Source organism: Canis lupus, chromosome 12 (genome assembly GCF_003254725.2).
Source record: "Canis lupus dingo isolate Sandy chromosome 12, ASM325472v2, whole genome shotgun sequence".
Lineage (NCBI taxonomy): Eukaryota > Metazoa > Chordata > Mammalia > Carnivora > Canidae > Canis > Canis lupus.
The window spans coordinates 51117393-51141424 of record NC_064254.1 but is presented as its reverse complement, the minus strand read 5'-3'; the positions used below and the strand labels follow the sequence as shown (position 1 = coordinate 51141424).

At 35.8% G+C, this 24032-nt stretch overlaps 1 long non-coding RNA gene across 2 annotated transcripts in view; it reads left to right on the top strand.

Moving 5' to 3' along the window:
* LOC112658697 (uncharacterized) overlaps positions 1-19679 on the top strand; it is a 47058-nt gene extending 27379 nt beyond the window's left edge. The window contains exon 4 of one of the 2 annotated variants that reach the window (XR_007401508.1): positions 19553-19679. This is a non-coding gene — a long non-coding RNA (uncharacterized LOC112658697). Of the gene's footprint in view, positions 1-19264; positions 19456-19552 lie in introns of those variants that run through there. The other variant, XR_003135903.3, reaches the window with a different exon arrangement.
* The last annotated feature ends 4353 nt before the right edge of the window (positions 19680-24032 follow it).

Below are 24032 nucleotides of genomic sequence, written 5' to 3'. Positions count from 1 at the left end.
AGAGTGCCTATTAGTCAATTTTTAATAAAGTTTCCACTACTTTTTCCTGTTTTTTTAATGAATAGTGTCCCTCACACACCTTTTAAATATATGTTCCAAGGCCCCTATAGAATTCTGAAATTAGGTAGAAAATATTCAGTAATTTAATCATAAAATGCTTTACATTTTTCCATGTTGCCTAGAGCACACTCTTTTTTAGCAGTTTTATTTCCTTTTCTCCTTAGAAAAAAATCACAGCAGCAACCATAAAGATTATAGTATTGACAAATTCAAGACAGTTCCCTCTTGTTCAATGGAGCAATATATAAACAACTCGTGTAATTTATCTATTATTTATCTTTCTTTCTTTCTACCTATCATCTATCATCTACCTTTCTATCTTTAAATCTTTTCAATTTATTTTCGAAGATATGACTCTTTCTTCCACCTGAGTGTAAACTCCTAAAAGTAAACTCTATGTACACAGGAGGCTGGAATATGAGCAGGAGACCAAGACAGGTCCAGTTATCAGAGTAAAGCAAACATTGCAAATAGGAAGGGAATTTATGGCTCAGTGAACATGGAGATGCCTACAGTTTTTTCATTGATGTCTCAAATAACAGCTTTATAGTAATAATGATAACTCTTGTTACCCATCTCCACCACCACCACCACTGAACTTCTAAATATGGAATTGCTTGGTTAGAATCCAAAACAACACTAACCTAGGAATGAATGGTATAGGTGACTCTAGATGACTGATGTGAAGATATAAAAAAAAAAGAAGAATTAAATGAGAAAATTGATGACAAATGCCTGACAAGCTATCTGTCTTTTACATGCTACTTTATAACCGAGATCTAAATATGTTCCTGGGTATCACTATAGTGTCTCAACCCTGCCTTGCATGTAATGGGTGCTTAGTAGCTTTCGTGTAAAGTAAGTGAATGAGTAATTAAATGAATTCTCTCTCTCTTGCATTTTCTTTGATGACAAGAGTATACAACAAATATCTAAGGTTGCCAGATTGTCATTTATCATTTTTTGGTGTCATTTTGAGTTTGAATTTGAATGGTATTTGCCAAATAAAGGAGAACACTTCCAATCATTTAACCATCTGTGCATTTCAAAATCCACTCTATAGACACACAAAGTCTTCAGTAAAAAAAAAAGAAAAAAAGTGAGCAAGACCATGGCTTCTCCTTCCACTGGTATGGGTCCTGGAAACTGCTAATTTACATTCTAAATATGAAAATTTTCTAAACTTACCTCAGAGGGAGACTGAGTATCAAAGCATCATTTTATTCATGAGCTAAGATTCCAATTACTTCCATGATGCTTACTATTGTTAAATTACTTAGAAGAGGTAAAATCTTTGCGCTCATTAGTAAGTTTGTGGCAATCTCCATCTTTCTTTTTTTTTTTTTAAGATTTTATTTATTTATTTATTTATTTGAAAGAGACAGAGAGAGACAGCATGGGCAAAGAGAGGGTGAAGCATACTTCCTGCTGGGCAGGGAGCCCAATATGGGGCTTGATCCCAGGACCCTGAGATCGTGACGCAAGCTGAGGGCAGATGCTTAACTGACTGAGCCCCCACAGGTACCCCAATCTCCATCTTTCTTAAGTTTTTTTTCAGAAATTTGTTTCAAGAATTATGTTTTTTGAGACTTTTAGTTCCATTTTAACCAATAATTTTCCCATGACTTTAAATTATGACATATTAATTTTATTATTTGTAAATTTGTCTTAGGCATATGATTATATGGAAGTGAAAGGGGTATAGCCTATTTATTTTATTCTTTTAAAGAAATTTATTTTGGAAAATTTCACAAATGCTATGGCATTATAATGCCTTATGAAGCAAAATATTTAAAATGAAATTTTTAATGTTTCAATTACAAGATAAAAGATGCCACATTCTAATTTGAGGTGTGACATTACTATATAGGAGGTAAAAAAGTAGAAGTCAGAATATTTGGGGTTTTTTTCTCTTGGCTGACTACCACTTTTAGTCTATAAAGGAGGCTGGAAAGATTGAGAGGGACTGGACATTTGGAGATCTTTATAAAGAGTTACTAGTACCATACAGTCTTGATGACTACAGCTTTGTAACACAGCTTGAAATCCAAAATTGCGATGCCCCCAGTTTTGTTTTGCTTTAGCTTGTTTTTTTCAGAATTGCTTCAGCTACTTTAGGATTGTTTGCTTTAGCTCTGTGAAAGATGTTGGTGTGTTATGATGGAGATTGCATTAAATGTGTAGATTGCTTTGGGTACAATAAACATTTCAACAATGTTTGCTCATCCAGTACATGAGCATGGAATGCTTTTCCATTTCTTTTTGTCTTCAATTTCTTTTATAAGTATTCTATAGTTTTCAGAGTATAGACTTTTTACTTCATTAGTTAGATTTATCTCTTAGTATCATACTGTTCTTGGTGCAATTGCAAATGGGATCAATTCCTTGATTTCTCTTTCTGTTGTTTCTTTATTGGTGTATAGAAATGCAAGAGATTTCTTCACATTGATTTTGTATCCTGTGAGTTTTCTGAATTCCTGTGTGAGTTCTAGCAATTTTTTTTTGATGGAGTCTTTTGGGTTTTCTACGTAGAGTATCATTCATCTGCAAAGAGTGAAAGTTTGACTTTTTCCTTGCCAATTTGGATGCTTTTTATTTCTTTTTGTTGTCTGATTGCTTAGGCTAGAACTTCCAGTACTATTTTAAATAGTAATGGTGAGAATGGGTATCTTTGTTTTGTTCCTGACTGTAGGGCAAAGGCTCTCAGTTTTTCCCAATTGAGGATATTAGCTATGGGTGTTTTTTATATGGCCTTTGTGATGTTGAGGTATATTTCATCTATCCCTACTTCATTGAGGGTTTTTATCAAGAAAGGATGCTGTATTTTGTCAAATGCTTTTTCTGCATCCATTGAGAGGATCATATGGTCTTGTCCTTTCTTTTATTAATGTGGTGTATCACATTCATTGATTTGTGAATATTGAACCAGCTCTGTAGCCCAGGAATAAATCCCACCTGATTGTGGTGAATAATTCTTTTAACGTACTATTGAATTTGATTTGCTAGTATTTTATTGCGGATTTTTGCATCCATGTTCATCAGGAATATTGGCCTGTAATTCTCTTATTCAGTGAAGTCTTTTTCTGGTTTTGGAATCAAGGTAATGCTGGCTATATAGAATGAGTTTGGGAGTTTTCCTTCCATTTTTATTTTTTGGAACAGTTTGAAAAGAATACATATTAGTTCTTTCTTAAATGTTTGATAAAATTCCCCTGGAAAGCCATCTGGCCCTGGACTTTTGTTGGGAGATTTTTGATTATTGACTCAATTGCTTTGCTTTGCTGACTATGGGTCTGATCAAGTTTTCTATTTCTTCCTATTTCAGCTTTGGTAGTTTGTAAGTTTCTAGGAATTTGTCAATTTCTTCCATGTTGCCCAGTTTGTAGGCATACAATTTTTCATAGTATTATTTTATCATTGTATTTCTGTGGTGTTACTTAGGATCTCTCCTCTTTCATTCATGATTTTATCTACTTGGGTCTTTTTTCTTTTCTTTTTGATATGTATGGCTAGAGGTTTATCAATTTTATTAATTCTTTCAAACATCAGCTTAGTCTCATTAATCTGATCTACTATTTTTGTTGTTGTTTCTGTATCATTTATTTCTGCTCTAACTTTGTTTCTGTATCATTTATTTCTGCCCTAACTGTATTATTTCCCTTCTTCTACTGGCTTTAGGTTTTGCTATTCCCTTTCTAGCTCATTCAGGTATTTGAGACTTTTCTTGCCTCTTGAGGTATTCCTGTACTTCAATATACTTCTCTCTTAGGACTGCTTTTGCTGTATCTCAAAGGTTTTGAGCTGTTGTGCTTTCATTTTCATTTGCTCCCATGTATTTTTTTAATTCATATTTAATATCCTAGTTGACCATTCATTCTTTAGTAGGATATCCTTTAACCTCCATGTATTTAAGGTCTGGCACAAAAACAGAAGAGAGAACCCCAAAATGGACCTACAATGTGATTAACTAATCTTTGATAAAGAGGAAAGACTACTCAATGGAAAAAAGACAGTCTCTTCAACAAATGGTGTTGGGAAAACTGGACAACCACATGCAGAAGAATGACACTGGACCACTTTCTTATACCACACACAAAAATAAATTCAAAGTGGATGAAAGACCTTAATGTGAGACAAGAATCCATCAAAACACAGGAGGAGAACACAGGTAGCAACCTCTTTGACCTCACTGTGACAACTTCTTACTACATACATCTCAGGAGGTAAAGGATACAAAAGCAAAAATGAACTATTGCAACTTCATCAAGATAAAAAAGCTTCTGCACAATAAACAACCAACAAAACTAAAGGCAGCCTGTGGAATGGGAGAACATATTTGCAAATGACATATCTGATAAGGATTAGTATCCAAATTCTACAAAGAACTTATCAAACTCAATACCCAAAAAACAAATAACCCAGTTAAGAAATAGGAAGAAGACATGAGTAAACACTTTTTTCAAAGAATACATCCAGATGGCTAACAGTCACATGAAAAGATGCTCAGCATCACTCATCATCTGGGGAATACAAATTTAAACCACAAAGAGATAGCATCTCACACCCATTAGGATGACTAAATTAACAACACAGGAAACAACAGATGTTGGTGAGGATGCAGAGAAAGGGGAACCCTCTCATACAGTTGGTAGGAATGCAAAATACTGTAGTCACTCTGGAAAACAGTATAGAAGTTCCTCAGAATGTTAAAAATAGAACTACCCTATGATCCAGCAATTGCACTACTAAGTATTTACCCAAAAGATACAAAAATACAGATTCAAAGGAATATATGCACCCTGATGTTTATAGCAACATTATCAACAATAACTAAACTATGGAGAGATCCCAAATGTCCATATGATCCAGCAATTGCACTACTAAGTATTTACCCAAAAGATACAAAAATACAGATTCAAAGGAATATATGCACCCTGATGTTTATAGCAACATTATCAACAATAACTAAACTATGGAGAGATCCCAAATGTCCATCTACTGATGAATGGATAAAGAAGATGTGGTGTGTGTGTGTGTGTGTGTGTGTATGTGAGTGTTATGGAATATTATTCAGCCATCAAAAAAGAATGGAATCTTACCATTTGCAATGACATGGATAGAGCTAGACTGTGTTATGCTAAGTGAAATAAGTCAGCCAGAAAAAAGAAAAATATCATATGCTCTCACTCATAGATGGAATTTGAGAAAGAAAACAGATGAATATCTGAGGAGGAAAAGAAAAAAAAGAGGGAAACAAGTCATAACAGATGCTTAATGATAGACAACAAAACTGAAGGTTGATGAGGGAGGACAGAGGGAGTGGTCTAGATGAGTGAAAGGTATTAAGGAGTACACTTGTTATGATGAGCACTGGGTGTTGTATGTAAGTGATGCATCACTAAATTCTACTCTAGAAACCAGTATTGCACTATATGTTAACTATCTGAAATTGAAATTTAGAAATAAATAAATAAATAAATAAATAAATAAATAAATAAGCTTTTAGTGTGCTGTGATTCTGAAAAACATCTCCAATGGACAAGGCTGTGTGGAGTGCATTCTTATCTCAAGTCAAGAGGTGGGCTTTTAAAAGATCGTTCAGAGAGCATCATATGTGTGTCTTGAAATTTTAGAGACTCATGACTTGGTACCTGATTCATCCTTGAGAATATAAATATTGAGTATAATCCTGGAGAAAATCACAAGCTGAATTTAGGAAGATCTAGAAGAAAGGTAGGACTCAAGATGGGAAAAGTGAAAAGTAAGAAGCAGACCTGATACCCAGCTTTTCTTACACTCAGAAGCCAGGCCACTTATAGCCCTAATTGTAGGAAGAAGTAATACTTGGATTTCAGATTCATTTTGAAAATGTTATCATTACCATAAACCCAGAATAATTTTACTAAACTGAATCAGTGTTTCTTATGACAAGTAGCTGAAGGTATCAGAGCATGTGAGAGTTAGGAGCTGAATGTGTCCCTCCAAATTTACATGTTAAAATTCTAACTCTTAGCACTCATAATGTGATTATATTTGAAGGCAGGGCCTATAAATAGATTATTTAGTTAAAAGGAGGCCATTAAGGCAGGCTCTAATCCAACGCAACTAGTGTTCTTATAAAAATAAGGGAAGAGGACATACAGAAAGAGATCCCAGACACATGTATGCACAGAGACAATCATGTGAAGACACTGGAAAAGATGGCCATCTACAAGCCAAGGAGAGGCCTCAGAATAAAACAAACAAACAAAAACTGTAGACATCTTAATCTGGGACTTGCAGCCTCCAGAAATGTGAAGAAATAATTTTCTATTGTGTAAGCCACCCAGTCTGTGGCATTCATCATGGCAGACGCAGTAAACCAATGCACAGTATGACCCAACATGTCAGGATATTTGTACAAAATTTTACCTGACAGTCAGATAGAGGAAAAGTTACTCTGTAAACAATATCTAAAACTAGAGTAATGATTGATAAATACATCCCATATGCAGATCATCCCATTTAAGACTCATGGACTTATATATATATTCAACATGTGAATAATTTGAAATCATTTTCTTAATGATTCCTTAAAAATTAGCTTTATCACAAAAACTTTTAATGACAACCCATTAAATACTAAAACCTTGCCCAGTTTACTTCAGTGATCAGTAAGCTGAGTAGAACGTGCAGCAAAAAGCAAGAATGATAAAGAAATTAAAAATTGCAGATTTTCTTAATAGTCCTGGCTGATTATCCTGGTAGACTCCCTCTGCTCCCCCTCACCCTGACATCATCCCTGTTGAAACTTTTTTGTCCCCCTCACCATGCCTGGTAGACTTGTTAGAAGCTGGAGAGCAGAAAAATGGAGGGAAAAAAATACTTTAGTTTTTGCCAGTTGATCACTTTATAAGTATACATAAAACTGGCATACTAATAGAATACCAAAAGCACAAGCAAGAAAAGCAAAATTGAACTGAAAAGGGCTACATCGAACTGAAAAGCACCTGCACAGCAAAAGAAATAACCAATAGAGTAAAAGGCAACCAGCACAATAGGAGAAATTATTTGTAAACTATCTGATAAGGAGTTAATTCCAAAACAACTAAGGAATTCCTACAACCTAATAAACTGGTTAAAACACTGGGCAAAGAGGGTGTCTGAATGGCTCAGTCAGTTAATTGTCTGACTTGGTTTCAGCTCAGGTCCTGATCTCAGAGTCATGAGATGGAGCCCCAGGGCAGGATATGTGCCATGCAGAGCCTACTTAAGTTTCTCTCTCCCTTTCCCCTGCCCCTCCACCCACCCCCACTCCATATGCTCATGCTCTTTGTCTCTGCCTCTCAAGTAGATAAATAAGTCTTTAAAAAAATACTAGGCAAAAGACTCAAATAGACATTTCTCCAAAGAAGACATACATTTGGCTGATAGTTATATAAAAATATTCTCAACCTCACTAAGCATCAGGGAAATACAAATCAAAACCATACAAGATGTCTTTAGGATGGCTGTTACTTTAAAAAATAAAAATTAAAAGTGTTGTGAAGATGTGAAGAATTTGGAACCATTTCAGGTAACTTTATATATGGTATGAGGTTTAAATTAAGATATATGTATGAATGTATTGCCTATAGGTATCTAATTATTCCAGCACTACTTGTGGAAAGGTTACCTTTCCTCTGTTGAACTGCCTTTGCACCTGTGTTAAAAATCACTTGCTCATATTTGTGTAGATCCCTGGGTGGCTCAGTGGTTTGGTGCCTGTCTTTGGCCCAGGGAGTGATACTGAAGTCTCAGGATCGAGTCTCACATCGGGCTCCCTGCATGGAGCCTGCTTTTCTCTCTCTGCCTATGTCTCTGCCTCTCTCTCTCTCTCTCATGAATAAATGAATAAAATCTAAAAAAAAAAACAAAACACAAGATATCTACTCTATTCTTACTGATAGATTTGTCTATCCCTCAGCCGATACTACAGTCTTGATTACAGTGGCTGTATAGCAAGTATTGCTATCAGGAAGACTAATTCCTTTCACTATTTTTTTTCAAAATTATTTTAGCTAATCTAGTTTCTTTACCTTTCCATATAAAGTTTAGAGGAAACTTGTCTATATCTATACACACACACAAATCACACTGGAATTTTTCTAAGAATTGCATGAAAGCAGTGTATCAATTTAGGGATGATTGATATCTTTCCCATGCTGAGTCTTCCAATTTGTGAATATAGTATGCTTCTCCATTTGTTTAAATATTCTTTGGTTTCCTTCACCAGCATTTGTTTTTTGTTTTCAACATATAACTCTTGTACATGTATTGTTAGATTTATATGCGCTTCATCCTATTTAAGCAACTGTCAATGGCATTGTATTTTTAATCTGGTTATTCATATGCTCATTGTTAGTCTATTGAAATACATTTGATTCTTGTATGTTTGTCTTGTACCCTACATCCTTGCTGAATTCATTTATTTGTTCTAGGATGGATTTTTGCTTTGTCATTCTTTTGTTTTGTATATTACTTAAGAATCTCTACAAAGATGATCATCAATCATGCCATCTCCAAAGAGGGACAGTTAATTTTATTTCGATCTTTCAGCTTCATAAACCTTTTACTTGCTTATTGCTTATTTCACTGGCTAGAACTTCCAGCATTAAGTTAAATCAGAAAGCTTATAGTGAAAATCTGTACCTCACTTTCCACTATTAAGAGACTAGAAGTTATCCTTCACTTTAAAATATAATGGTAAGTATAGTTAGTGTATAGTGCTGAAAGCTACCCAAATTTGGCAAAAGATAAACATACAGATTGAAGAAGTCAACTGAATCCCAAACAAGATAATTCAAAAACTCCAAACCAAAACACATCATAGTCAAACTTCTAAAAGTAAAGACAAAGAAAAATAAAATCTTGAAAAGAGTGAGAGAAATGACACTTTACCTATATGGGTGGGAAAGAGGGCAGGAGTGGCATTGTTTAAACAACAGTGGATTTCTCACCAGAAACCGTAGAGACCAAAAGAAGGTGGCATGATATTTTTCAAGTGCTGAAAGAAAAGAATTATCAATGTATAAATACAGAATCCTATATCCAATGAAAACTACCTGTCGGGTAGCTCAGGTGGCTCAGCGGTTTAGCACCGCCTTCAGCCCAGGGCGTGATCCTGGAGACCCAGGATGGAGTCCCACGTCAGCTCCCTGCGTGGAGCCTGCTTCTCCCTCTGCCTGTGTCTCTGCCTCTTTCTCTCTCTCATAAATATTTTTTTAATCTTAAAAAAAAAAGAAAACTATGTGTCATGAATGATGGGGAAAGCAAGTCATTCTGAGGTAAAGAAAAAAATAGAATTTGCAGCTAGCAACAAATCTTGAAATAATGGCTTTAGGAATTTCTCTACACACAGGACCATTTCCATCAACCAAATGGTCATATAGATGCTCCTGTTACCCCCTTTTCTAGCTCTAGACAACTACTTATCTACTTTCTTTTCTGTGCATTTGCCTGTTCTGGACAGTTCGTATAAATGGAATAATAGAATATGTAGTCTTTTGTGGCATCTCTGGCATCTCTCACCTAGCAAAATGTTTAAAGGGGTACCTGGGTGGCTCAGTGGTTGAGTGTCTGCCTTTGGCTCAGTTGTGACTCCAGGATCCTGGGACTAAGTCCTGCATTGGACTCATGGCAGGCAGCCTAATTTTCTCTCTGCCTATGTCTCTACCTCTCTCTGTATGTCTCTCATGAATAAATAAAAATCTTAAAAAAAAAAAAAAAGATTTAAAGATTTGTTCATGTTTTAGCATTTATCAGTACTTCATTTTTTTCTTGCCAGGTAATATTTAATTGCATTGATATTGACTATTTTTGTTCATTCGTGACCAAATGGACACTTTGTTTATTCCCACATCTAGGCCATTATGAATAACACTGCATTATGAACATTCGTGTATGAATTTTTGTGTGTACATATTTCACACACTTTCATTTTTTTAGGAATTTTTTTCATTTTTTAGGAATATATTTGGAAGTAGATTGCTGGGTTATATGGTAACTCTGTGTTTAAAAATTTGAGAAACTGCCAAGTTGTTTCCCAAAACAGTTGCTTCATTTAATATTTGCATCAGTCACATATGGGGGTTCCAATTTATCCACATCTTTGTCAACACCTGTTACTATCTGCCTTTAAAAAAAAAAAAAAAAAAACATAGTTACCTTAGTGGGATTGCAATGGTACCTCATTGCAGTTTTGATTTTCATTTCCCAAGTGACTGATGATGTTAATCATCTTTCCATGTGCTTATTGGCCATTTGTTATTTTTTTTTGGAGAAACATCTATCTACATACTTTGCCTATTTCTGAGTTGGGTTATTTGTGTTTTTATTGTTGAGATGCAGGGGTTCTGTATATATTCTGGATCTAAGTCCCTTATCAGAAATATGATATGCAAATATCCTCTCCCATTCTGTAGATTTTTATATAATTATCTTGCATAATGCAATCTTGTTGTCATTTACCTGTTCTGATACTTAATTTGAGGATACCTTAGGATTTTCTGTATACAATATCATATTATCTGCAAATAAAGATTATTTTAGTTCTTTTCCAGTATGAATGTGTTTTTATTACTTTCTTTATCTATCTGCTTTGGCAAAAACTCCAGTGATGATTACAGACACCTTTATTGATTGATTGATTAATTGATTAATTGATTGTATTTCTTTCCTGATTGTAGGGGGAAAGCAATCATTCTTTTACCAATGAGTATGATGTAAGCTGTAGGTTTTACATAGATGCCCTTTATCAGATTGATTAATCCCTAGTTCTTTGAATCTTTTTATCATTAAAGTGTCCAATTTTGTAAACTAATTTTTCTGTTTATTGAAAAGATCATGTGGTTTCTGTCCTTTATTCTATTGATATGGTGTATTATATTGATCAATTTTTGGATGTTAAACAAAACTTGCATTCTTGGCATAAATTCTACTTGGTCATGGTATATAATTCTTTTATATGTTACTGGACACAGTATGCTAGTATAGTGTCAAGAATTTTTGCATATTTATTTATAAGGGGTAGAGTTGTATAGTTTTATTTTCATGTGATATCTTTATCTGGTTTTGATAAAGAATAATACTGGCCTCATAGAATGAGGTGGAATGTATTTTCTCTATTTTTTGGAAGAATTTATGAAGGGTTGGAATTAAGTGTTCTGCAAGTATTTGTAGATTTCACCAATGAAGTTTTTTTTATGGAAGTTTTATAGGTTACTAATTCAAATTTCTTAGAGGTCTATCCAAAATTTCTTTTTCACATTCTTTCTTTTTACTTTTGTTTTTTTTTTTTTAATTTTTATTTAGTTATGATAGTCACAGAGAGAGAAAGAGAGGCAGAGACAGAGGCAGAGGGAGAAGCAGGCTCCATGCACTGGGAGCCCGATGTGGGATTCGATCCCGGGTCTCCAGGATCGCGCCCTGGGCCAAAGGCAGGCGCCAAACCGCTGCGCCACCCAGGGATCCCTTTACTTTTGTTTTTTATGTGTATCACCTATAACACCTGCTAGCTGGATTTTTCAAGTCTATTCTAATTTTTTTCCAATTTTGCCTTCACTGGGTTTTTTAACCCATTGATATTTCATAAAAGACAATAATATATAGGATTTTACCATATTTTAAAGGATTTTAATTTATATTTCTTCTTTCTTGTGTATTATAGGATTGATATATATTTTTGCTCTTTTCTATTCTCTCCTAATCACTATAGATTATATATATTCCTTCAACAAAACCATCCAAATACACTCCCCACAGGTGGTCATTCCACTCCCTGGAAATAGTTTGTTTCCTGAAATTTTCTCTGAATACAGAAGTATAATTTATTTTATAAAAATAAGGTCAGGGGTGCCTGGATGGCATACTCATTTAAGCATCCTACTATTGGTTTCAGCTCAAATTGTGATCTCAGGGTGGTGAAATTGAGCCCTGCCTTGTGTCGGAGGGTAGGGGGAAGAGGAGGTGTTCCACACTCAGCTGGAAGTCCACTTGGGATTCTCTCTCTCTCCCTCTGCCCCTCCTACCCACTCTTGCATGCTCTCTCTCTTAAATAAATAAATAAATCTGAAAAAAAAAATAGGTCCAGACATCTATCCAACGTAATACATGGAGATTTATATTATTGTTTTATTAAACAGCTGCATAATACTCTATTATTTGGAAATTGTATACTTTTAACTTACCAGACAGTGATTAAAAAGGTAATACATATTTTAAAAATAAACAGTACCAAATGCAAAATATGAAAATAGAAGACTTTGGCTAAAAAGGCACACTCTTATTAGGATTTGGAAAACCCTTTCTAATGTGATTCCTATTTATACCAGCTTAAGTGAATGACAACCCAACATTATCACTCAATGCTTCAAAAAAATCACCTATTTCCTGAATCCAGGATGTATCTCATTCTCTCTTCATGACCTTTGCACATTGTCCTCATTCTACTCCACCTGTAACTAGCCAACTTTAACAAGCTTAATCCTATTCCTTTGATTCTCAATATAGATGTTGTTTTCTGTAGAAAGGACTTTGTGGTTTTCTAGACACTCTCCAACTCTGGATTACATATCTCTTTTAAGTGCACGTATAACAACATCAACTTCATTATTGCACTTATAAAACATACTATAAATACAGATTTCCTCTCAAGCTTAAACTAAAAACTGCATGAGACAAATAAGTCTGCTCAACACACAATGGTATTTCAAATGTTCAGTACATATAGAACAAATATTGGTTAAATAAATGAAAGAGGTGATTAATATTTCTTTCAATATTACAGTTTAGGATTCAACATAGTATTTGTTCCAACCTATCAGCATAGTAATATGTGGAAATATAAAGTATAAAATTAATTATTCTGTTACGATTACTTGAGATTATTCAAATTTTTAATTTCAAGGAGTAGCCATTTTTGAACATATTATTTATTTCCCCTTTCTAACTTACTCATAGTGAGAGTTTAACTTGTTTATATTACAGGTCTGTATGGTTCCATTATGGTTCCAATAATAATATAATTATAGTTAGTTTATATATCACACTTATGTTATTTCTTTATGAAAAAAGAAGAAAAAAAGAAGAAAAGAGAAAAAAAAAAAACTTTGCTTTAGGGAAGGTTTTCTGCTTTACAAATTTCTTCCCAGAAAATTTCTGGGAAGAAGAAACTCATTATATGGTGTGCTAAATGTTTTCACTCCATTTAGGATTCTAAATTGGGGTGAACTACTTGAAACTATTGTAGGACAGTTGGTTTTTAGTTGACTAATTGCCATTAACACTCTCAAATCGGTTCCTTTGTTCCCTTTGGGGATAGAAGAAATTTGTTTTTTGTCTTTTGTCTCTCTGTTAAAGCTATTATCATATTACTGCATCTATTCAGGCACTGGAGGTACATTCTCAATTCTCCAAATTTCCTTAATCAAAACATTTGGCTCAATGCCAACTGCTCCCAATCCTATACCTAAAATACATCCGAAATCCATTCTCTTTCTTTCAGGCCACCAATGCAGTTTAGTTTCCTGTCACCTCTCGTTTGGATTCTTACAAAACTTGACTAATTGATTTCTTTGTTTCTGTTCTTTTCCTTATCCAAATTATGCTTCTATCACTAAATTTCTAAAAAAAAAAAAACAAGTCTTGCCATGACTCCCCTTCCCACAACACATACTTAAAAATCTGTGGATGATTTCACTTAATCCCTTGCTAAAAGCCACTTGATTACACAGCCTAATAAGAAATATAATGTGATACATAAATTTAAGACACAGATTTTAAACTTTCTAGTAGTTATATTAGAAACAGTAAAACAGGGATGCTTTGGTGACTCAGTGGTTGAGAGTCTGCCTTTGGCTCAGGTCATGATCCAGGGGTCCTAGGAGGGAGTCCACAGAGAGCCTGCTTCTCCCTCTGCCTATGTCTCTGCCCCTCTCTGTCTCTCTCATGAACATATAAATAAAATCTTAAAAAAAGAAAGAAAAGAAAAACAGTAAAAACAAAATAGGTATAGAGTTAATAATACATTTGACTTAACCCAATATATCTAAAATGTTATTTTAACATACAATCAATATTGAAAACAAAATAATGATTTCACATTCTTTTTTCAGACCAAGTCTCTAAAATCTGATGTATTTTAACTTAGAGAACATCTCATTTTCAATTAACATTGCTGCCCAAATAAATACCGGTGTTGAATAGAACCAGTGATTTTTGTTACTACTCTTGGATAAAAGTTAGCTGAGATCTAGACTGAGTTCAATAATCACTAATTTTCTAAAGCAGATAACTTCCCAGCACGGCTTGAACCCCAGGGGTAGCCCAAACTATTAAAAGTGACAATATAAGGGAATCTTGAATGATCTGTATATATAAGGAGGAAAAAGTAGACCACTTTTCCTAAACCAGGTTGAAACGTGGGAAAGATGGTTAGTTGTGATCATTGCTAGATGTGTGGCCTCTGTATATTTGCCAGGACTTGAAAGCAAACAACGTAAATCAGTAGCTCTTTCTCCTGTTTACCTAACTATTTTTAGGCAGACTTAACTTTCTCCAAAAGCATGTATATTGGAGTAGAACTTGAGGTTTTGTCAGCATAAGATAGTCCCCCAAGCTGCAATGTACGTTGCATTGCATCATTTCTATATTCAAGAGTTATGGGTCAGGTTACAACCAAAATCAGGATCTACATGAAATAATGCTTCAGGGTGAGAAAAATTTTCTCAACTAGCAGAGAAGAGGAATACAATTCCTCGTTTTCTTGACATATCAAGGAGACATCAAGAAACAGAGAGCACAAACAAGTAATGCCAGTCAATGTAGTGCTCTTATGTTAACCATGCTTCTTCCAGAAACGTGGCTAAAGTTTGGTGTATCTTTCGTTTCAGACCATAAACTGTTTCTGAGTTTTAACATTCTTTCTAACTAATATGTGTAACAACCTTCACTGAATCCTTTAGATTCCTCTAGTAGCTGCTACTCCTCTGCAGGGAGAATAGTAATCTCCTCATCCTGTTTCCCACTCCCTCACACCAACCATCTACCTCTGCAGGAGGGAGATGGCAACCGACTGCCTGCTCCAGGGTTCACATCTATGTCCACCTCCACCAGAGTGGGATCGACTTACATGCTTACTAGTCCTACATTAAAAAAATCCCATATGCTTTTTATTAGATCAGAGAAGTGAGGTCAGTATAAACATGGCAGCTTTAGGGGTTGATAAGGCAACATTTTCCAAATGGAAGAAAGATGCTTTCACAGAAGAAAAGGATGGGAATTAAATAATAAAAACGACTTCAATTCCACAACAAGTAGAAAATTAGGATTTACCTCTGAACCTCTAGGCAATTTAGATTGATGCTGCATCAATTGGCCTGGAGCAGCCTGTTCATATCATGACCTGTGTCTTACCTGCATTTTGACAGGCCATCAACTCCTCTCCTTCAATATGTCCTCTTTTAGTGAGTGGCACAACTGGTACCCATTGTTCATCAGACAGCTGAGAATTGTTTTAAAGTCTTTCTCTCTTTCATCTGTCACATCTTTTGTTGCCAATCTTCTAAATTCCAACTCTTAAATATCTTTTGAAATAATCTGGTTCCTTCCTATGACCACTACCCTTGTTCAAACCAACATTTCCCTCCTGGACACTGTCCTACGTCCATTACTCATTATCCAACTTCCACTTCTGACTCTCTCGAACTCAGACAATACACTGCCCCCTGAGTGACATTTGAAAAATGCACATCTGATCATTTTATGTCCTTTGGTGTAATGGCTTCCCATTGCTTCTTAGAATTAAGATCTCAAGAATTAAAGGTTAGCATACATATTCTTAACAAGTTCTTAACGTGTATGATTTCCCCCCTGCCTACCCACTTAGCCTCCTTTCTCACCATTCTCCTTTTAAAAAATATATAGTTAAGTCAAATAGCATATATTTCAGTTCAATAAGTTTATACTTTTTAAACTCAGGTCTTTTTGCATGATATTCTTTATGCCTTGGACATTCTCCCTAAAATTTCATTCCTATGTATCCTTCTGTCTCAATTTAGGCAGCCCTTCTTCCAGGTAACCTTACCCAGTAACCAAGATAAAGTTTGTTCACATGTTAAATATTTTGATGGCATGCTGCATTTCTTTTTAGTTGTCTAGAGCACTTGTAATTATTTGTTTACTAGCTATGAATTCCTTGAGGGCATGGACCATGTCTTTTCATCTCTCAAAGCCTGGTACAAATGTCTGACCCATAGAAAGTGTTAATGAGCATTTGTGGCATAAATGCATGAATGGATGAATGAATGATTACATCGGTGAAATTTGCTGTTTATAATTCTGTCACACATCACACCTCCTTTAACAGCAAATCCCCGAAGGCTTTGTATCCCAGTGCCCAGTGTAGTATGTGCTTTATGGAAAGCCCTAAAAAATATGTTAATGAAAATAGACAATACCCGCCATGCGAGATACTTTCAATTCATCTTATTTAATTCATTGTACCTCTTTCTGACAAGGTCCCCTCATAGATATTGAATTTTTGGGTCGCCACCTTCCATTTACCATTTATTGTAAAATCAAGCTAACTGCCTCAGTCAAGTTCCTGAAAAGAAACTTTGAGTTAACCTATCAAGTTACTGATAAGTATGGAACTACTGAGTTCTGCTCTAACTTTATAGTATTTAACTTTTTCCCCACAGGTTTTTCAAAACAAGCCTAGACCCCATTGTTAAAAAGAACTACTTCATGCAGAACTGCAAAGCTCAGCACCATTTCCAAACCTACATCTGATGGCCCAATGGGCTAAGACATACCATGAGGATATTATCTTGACAAGGAGCTCAAACACCTGCCCCTATATGTAATATTTTTAAAAACTCTAAGTAGTACCTAGATCATTCCTCACTCTATAAAGGTCAATCCTGTAATTCTTCTCTAAAATTATCTCCCATTTCTTTACTGAGAACTTATATGAAATAGGCCAGATGTGGTAGTCATTGAAGATATAGTGAAAACAAGACATGGTCTATGGTGGATACATTATTAAATCCCTCTTGTAATGGAGTCATCATCACCTACTCTCGAACACTGTGGCTCCCTTCTCATGATCCACATCGGTGAGCTAAAAAGCATATTCTGAATCATATTGTGTATCATTAAGCAATAGACCAAATCATTGTTGGGGATGAGGAGTGGCAAGGGTAAGGAAATATGGTGGAGTAACAGATAATCCTTTTATTTATTTTATTTTATTTTATTTTATTTTATTTTATTATTTATTCATGAGACACACAAAGAGAGAGAGAGAGAGACAGAGAGAGAGGCAGAGACACAGGCAGAGGGAGAAACAGGCTCCATGCAGGGAGCCTGATGTGGGACTTGATCCCAGTACTCCAGGATCATGCCCTGGGCTGAAGGCAGACACTAAACCACTGAGCCACCCAGGGATCCCAGTAACAGATATTCCTCAAAGACACTCTAGAATAGAGAAAATATTCCAATGGGCTAATTTTCAAAGTGTCCCACAAAATGTTCATATTAACTTGGCCATAGAAAGAGCAAGTAATAAATCTTAGAAAACAAATAATTCAAAGTATCATTTACAACCAAAGTGGATAAAATGATTAAAGGAAGTTTGTAGGATATACATATGATATGTATGGCATAAGTGTTTTAAGAGCTAATAAATTCAGCCAAGTTTCAGGATACACAATTTGTAATACTAAAATTTGTTACCTTTCTACACATTAATAAACTATCAAAGGAGGAGTTAAGAGAATAATCTCAATTCCAATTGCATCAAAAAGAAGAAAGTACCTAAGAATACATTTAGCCAAGGAGGTGAAGGGCCTGTGAAGATGAAAGGCTAGTATTGCACTGCGCATAAGACTGGAATTATGAAATAGCACAGAATCGCACACACACAGAAGTAACAGAGCTGTCCTGTGCTGTGTTCTCTGTTTGCTATACTTTGGTCCTGTTGCCCAAATGGCTCCTATTTAGTCCTCGGATGAATTTCACTTTCTGGATTGAAGATATGTTTTCCTTTGATAGCCATGGTGGCCTTCTTTTAATACCTCATCACCGTTTAGCCTCTTAGAATTCAGAAAGACATTCCTTTCCACTTGATCAGGCACTTAAGGCTTTCTCTAAAATAACCTGTATTTATTTATTACCTATTTATGTATGGACTTAATTGCTTACTTACTTATTTTGCACAACCAGTCACACTAACAGCATTTCCAATCTCAGAGTCAAAGTCTCCATAACTCTTTGGTTTGGTATATTAGTTTCCTAGGACTGCCATAACAAAGCGGTGGCTTAAAACAAACCAGGTGGCTTAACACAAAATAAATATATTCTCCTAATTCTGGAGTCTGGAAATCTGAAATCAAGTTCTTGGCAGGGTCATGCTCCCTTAGAGGTTTCTAGGGAAGAATCCTTCCTTGTCCCTTCCAGCTTCTGGTGGCCTCTGGCTTTCCTTGGCTTGTAGAAGTATAACTTCAATCTCTGACTCCATCATTACATGGCCATCATTTCACCGTCATGGTTTACCCTAATCCATTATGATGTCATCTTAATTACCTCTGCAAAGATATCATTTCCAAATAAGGTCATATTCTAAAGTAGACATGATTTTCGAGGGGAGTGAGAGGAAGGGGGAGACATTATTCTACCCATTAAGCATGACATAAAATTCTCTTTACAACCTAATTTTAGTTTACCTATTTTTAAAATACCCTTTCAGTAAATGTTGGTTGCCTTTAATCTGTTTGAAAGACATAAAAAATGATTCAGTAAAAGAAACCAACTAGTATATTGCTCATTTGCTGTTGTTGTGCCTTCCTATGAAAGCTCTATTCATTTAAAGTAAAAGTCATATTTACCTAGTGATAACCAAAGCAATTTAAGGGGATTTGTTTTTCTGATCAAGACCTTACTTTCCCAATAATCACAGGGTAAATATAATCGTAAATTTAATTAATAATCTACATGTCATGTAGGTTAATGATCTGTATAATAAACCATGTTTCTACTTCCAAGATATAGATTCAAAGCACCGAATTTCTGATTTACAAGAGAAAAAAATGTAGAATAAAATATACATACAGTATATAAAAATAATTTATTATAATTGTAGCCAAATAATTAACATGAGTTTTTTTTTTTTTTTTGCTTTCTCAAGATTTATAAAGACTTCGAGGACATAGTAAACATCCTAAGGCGGGATCCCTGGGTGGCACAGCGGTTTGGCGTCTGCCTTTGGCCTAGGGCGCGATCCTGGAGACCCAGGATCGAATCCCACGTCGGGCTCCCGGTGCATGGAGCCTGCTTCTCCCTCTGCCTGTGTCTCTGCCTCTCTCTCTCTCTCTCTCTCTCTCTCTGACTATCATAAATAAATAAATAAATAAAAATTTAAACATCCTAAGGTTAACCGGTTGCCTTCTTTTCTCTTGATAATTTTTTTCTGTAGAAAATATGGAAATTTGAAATGGATTGAACTTCAGCATTTTTCCCGAATGTTGTAGCCAGTGCTTTATAAATGTATTTGTTATCAATAATGATGATGACGGTTTCTTCCACTGAGAAGCATTTTAAAGGTAAGAGACACTCTGTTATTCTCTCCCTTTGCCTAAACGTGATTCTATTCTAATTTACAACTTTAACCAGCTAAAGAAAGGATCCTTAAAAACAATAAGAGCAGAGGGGTACCTGGGTGGCGCAGTCCCTTAAGAGTCTGCCATTGGCTCAGGTCATGATTTCAGGATCTTGGGATCAAGTCCCACAGTAGGCTCCCTACTGATTCTCCCTCTCTCTCTACTCTATCACCCCCACCCTTGCCTGTGTGTACCCTCCGTCTCAAAAAATTAAACAATAAGAGTAGCATAGTAGGAAAAAAACCTAAATACTCATTTTGAGCAAGTAACTGCAAAACACCAGGAGGCTAAAAATGGACTTGACTTTGTTCTAGTAAAAGCCCATGAATGGTAAGTGCGGATGAGTTCAGGGTTGATACGCTCTGATAGAGCTGAGCACTATTGCCCATGGAGTATAAAGGAAGCTTCTTTTCACATCAGGGACAGGTAGCCCAGAGGAAGTTTCCAGGGGAAGGGGATACCTCAACTGAAACCTGCAAGTTGAGTGTGGGATTTCTGTATAAAGAAGCACAGGATAGGGGCACCTCAGTAAATCCATCAGTTAAGCATCTACCATGGCTCAAGTCACGGTCCTGGGATGGAGCCTGGGATGGAGCCCCACTTCAGTCTCTCTGTTCAGCGGGGAGCCTGCTTCTCCCTCTCTTTCTGCCACTCACCCTGCTTGTGCTCACCCTCTCTTTCTGTCTCTCTGTCAGGTAAATAATAAAATCTTAAAAAATTAAGAAACAAAAATGCTCAGGATGGCAGGGGGATGTAGGCAAAATAGAAGAGTCAGAAGTGAAATCAGAGAGGCTACAAAGTTACAAGGGCCTGATGATTCCTATCACTCTCCAACATGCATTTGATTGTTCTTGTGGCTTTTCAAATGAGCAATAATATTCTATAATTTTCTATAATGTTTTATAACTTCTCAAGTGCTGTGATATATACTATCCCAATGTTTTCTTATACCTATTTTTGTAGTTGGTAGCCATGATAGCTATTATCATCCCCCTTTTACAAGTGGGTTAAGAAATTTGGACTTGTAAATGTAAGCTGCTCTGGATGGAAAAATGAAGAAAATTTTTCTTTATGTTTTTCTTTCTCTCTAGTTATTTTTTTGTTGTTGTTTTCTTATGAGTCCTCTTTACAGGAAAAACATAATAAACATAAAAGGAAATAAGCTTTAAAAATTAAAACCATTTCTCACAAAATTGTTAAAGTAGCATGAGAGGACTATGCAAGTGCTTGCTGTCATCTTAGTCTTTCAAAAAGGAGGAAAAGTCCTAAAAAGCAACATTGTAAGGTGACAACTGATAGTGCTAAGTTATAGGGAGAAAGATTAGACCTGGAGAATATTCAATTAACAAGTAAATTTTGAGCAGTCACTACACAGCTGTCCAGGCTGTATTCTTTGCTTAAAATTTCTGAGTCTCATGAAGTATAAACACATACTGTATTTTTATAAATATTTGTTAAATGAATAACTGAGGAGGATTGCATGGGTCATGCACAGATTCAGAGAGATTTTAGGAGTCTCAGAAACACCTAAAGAAAGTGTCAAGGGAAGGAGACTCAGAATGGGGGAACAAATCACTGGTGGCAGTCAACTTTTACTTTGAATCCAGTATTTTTTATTATTTTCTCTACCAGGAGAACATTCCTTTTGAAGCCAAGAAACTCCAGCTTTCAAGATCCCTACAGCAATGTAGAAGAGGTCCTCAAACATTCTATTCTCTTTCATTTGGCAGGCCTTCCATTATTGTAATGATATTTCATTTTTCAGAGAATCACAATAATTCTGGTAATTTTTATTTCTTCTCATTTTTGGCCCAGTGTCAGATTCTGGAGACAACAGCTAGGCACACCCTCTATTTTCCCCATCGTTTCCTTGTGGTGAACGTTATATCATAGTTACCCATGTGATGAGGATGCCTCTTCCCTCAAAACACTCTATCAGAATGCTCACAGTATCCAGTCAAGGTATAAGCTTCTGTGATATCTGCACAGCCTAAGGTCTTGCCTTACTTTGATTTGAAACTCAACTTCATGCAAAGCTGGAATATGTAGCATACAAAAGAGTTCTCTACTCTAAAGCAGTAATTGGATGGCCTCTGACTAAGGCAATTTTTACCAATCTAAGTGATCCTGCTAACACCACTTCTGGTGCCTTCTTTGAGGGTACCATACCTTATATCACCAGGTTTTAACTCCTAAATCAAAAAGCACATTGTTTCAGTTAAAATTGATGAGTGTGATGTACATTGATTTTTTTTAATAAATTAATTTTTATTGGTGTTCAATTTACCAACATACAGAATAACACCCAGTGCTCATCCTGTCAAGTGTCCCCCTCAGTGCCCGTCCCCCAGTCACCCCCACCCCCCACCCTCCTCCCCTTCCACCACCCCTAGTTCGTTTCCCAGAGTCAGGAATCTTTATGTTCTATCTCCCTTTCTGATATTTCCCACACATTTCTTCTCCCTTCCCTTATATTCCCTTTCACTATTATTTATATTCCCCAAATGAATGAGAACATCCACTATTTGTCCTTCTCTGATTGACTTACTTCGCTCAGCATAATACCCTCCAGTTCCATCCACATTGATGCAAATGGTGGGTATTTGTCGTTTCTAATGGCTGAGGAATATTCCATTGTATACATAAACCACAACTTCTTTATCCATTCATCTTTCGATGGACACCGAGGCTCCTTCCACAGTTTGGCTATTGTGGACATTGCTGCTAGAAACATCAGGGTGCATGTGATGTACATTGATATTAATACTCTATTTGAGAATTTTCTTCTCAGTGAGTGGTGGTAACTATTATTTTGAAAATTATATATAAATTAGGTCTGTATAATTTGACTGAAAAAAATGCTAAACAATCACATTCAATCTCCTAATAAACTTAGTTAGAATATATACATGAGATCCTCCACTGGTAGCCATATTTGCAGGTCAACCTGAGCCTACTCTTGGGATGTTCCTTTCAATTATCTGTGTCTCTTTGAGATTTCTCTGGAGCAAAATAAAGAGCTCATCCAAAAGCAACAGCACTACTTCTCCTTTTAGATTGATTCTTGGTGCCTAAGCAGGATATTGACTTTGTCTGCTACAGTGGGCCACTAGCTGGTCCAATTCACTTTACCCCATCAGAGCTTAGAACCATTTGAGCCTGCTGCAAATCAGGACCAAATCTATTTTTGTTTTAGTCTTGTTTTTCCTGTGCCTTGCACAGTGCCTGACATGTAGAAGGGACTTCAAAAATAATAGTTGAATAAATGGGTTAATTATCAAGTTTCATAAATAAATACTCAAAAAATAGTGGAGTACTTTACTGTCTGTCTTCCTCATTGCAGGGCAAAGTCGTGCAATGGAAATCTCACTCCCTTCTCAGTGAATTGATTGCATTCCTTCTCTTTGAATAGGGCAATTTGCCCATCTAGATGGAGCATTTTCTTATTTGTAGCATTGCCCAGTGCATTTCCTTTCATCTTAGAACATTTTGTAGTTTTCTCTTGCAATTGGCAAAGAGTTCATTAGATTTGAAATCTTTACTTCTCTATGTGATGTAAGATCTATTTAAACTTAGTACTCATTTTTCCTTTGATGTTCTGATGCTGCATGTTCTGATGCTGCAAGGACTCATGCCACCCTGAGGAATACATCCTGGGACAAGATGTAGAGAGGGCACCAATCCAGATGATGTCTTTTTAAAGGATTATTTACTACTGGTGCTGAATATCTTAGCATATCGAAGAAAAAAAAAAAGGAACATAAGCACACAGGAAGAGACCTCGTGGATAAATGGGCATGTCCCTTCATAAGCACCTTACTGCTTTCTTGAGGATGTGATTTTTTATAATTATGAAGAAGTGTGTGTGCAGTAGGAGGAGTTATAAGGGTTACTTCACTTGGAGAGGGGTTTTGGAAGTATAATCCTTTGAAAAAGTTGATTTCTGTGCTCGAGACTTGGAAAAAAATTTCTCCTTGCTACTCAACCACTCAAGAGTCATAAAGTCGGTAAATCTTCTGTAGATGAGACTACTCTATCTTTATTATGGTAGCCTGGTGACTCCAGTGAGGCAATATGACTGTGTGAGCATGGGAGTCATCTGGGTCTGAAACTGGGAGCAACATGCACAGTTGCTGCAGATAGCTATGAGGCAATTACCTTTTTTAAGTTGATTAAGTAGAGTGAAATTTTATCATGCATATATTTAGCTTACACAAAATCAACTAGAGAGAAATAGCAATTCATGTTTATGCAATATGGCCAATTCCACTTATTGTGCATCTTTTCCCGAACAAG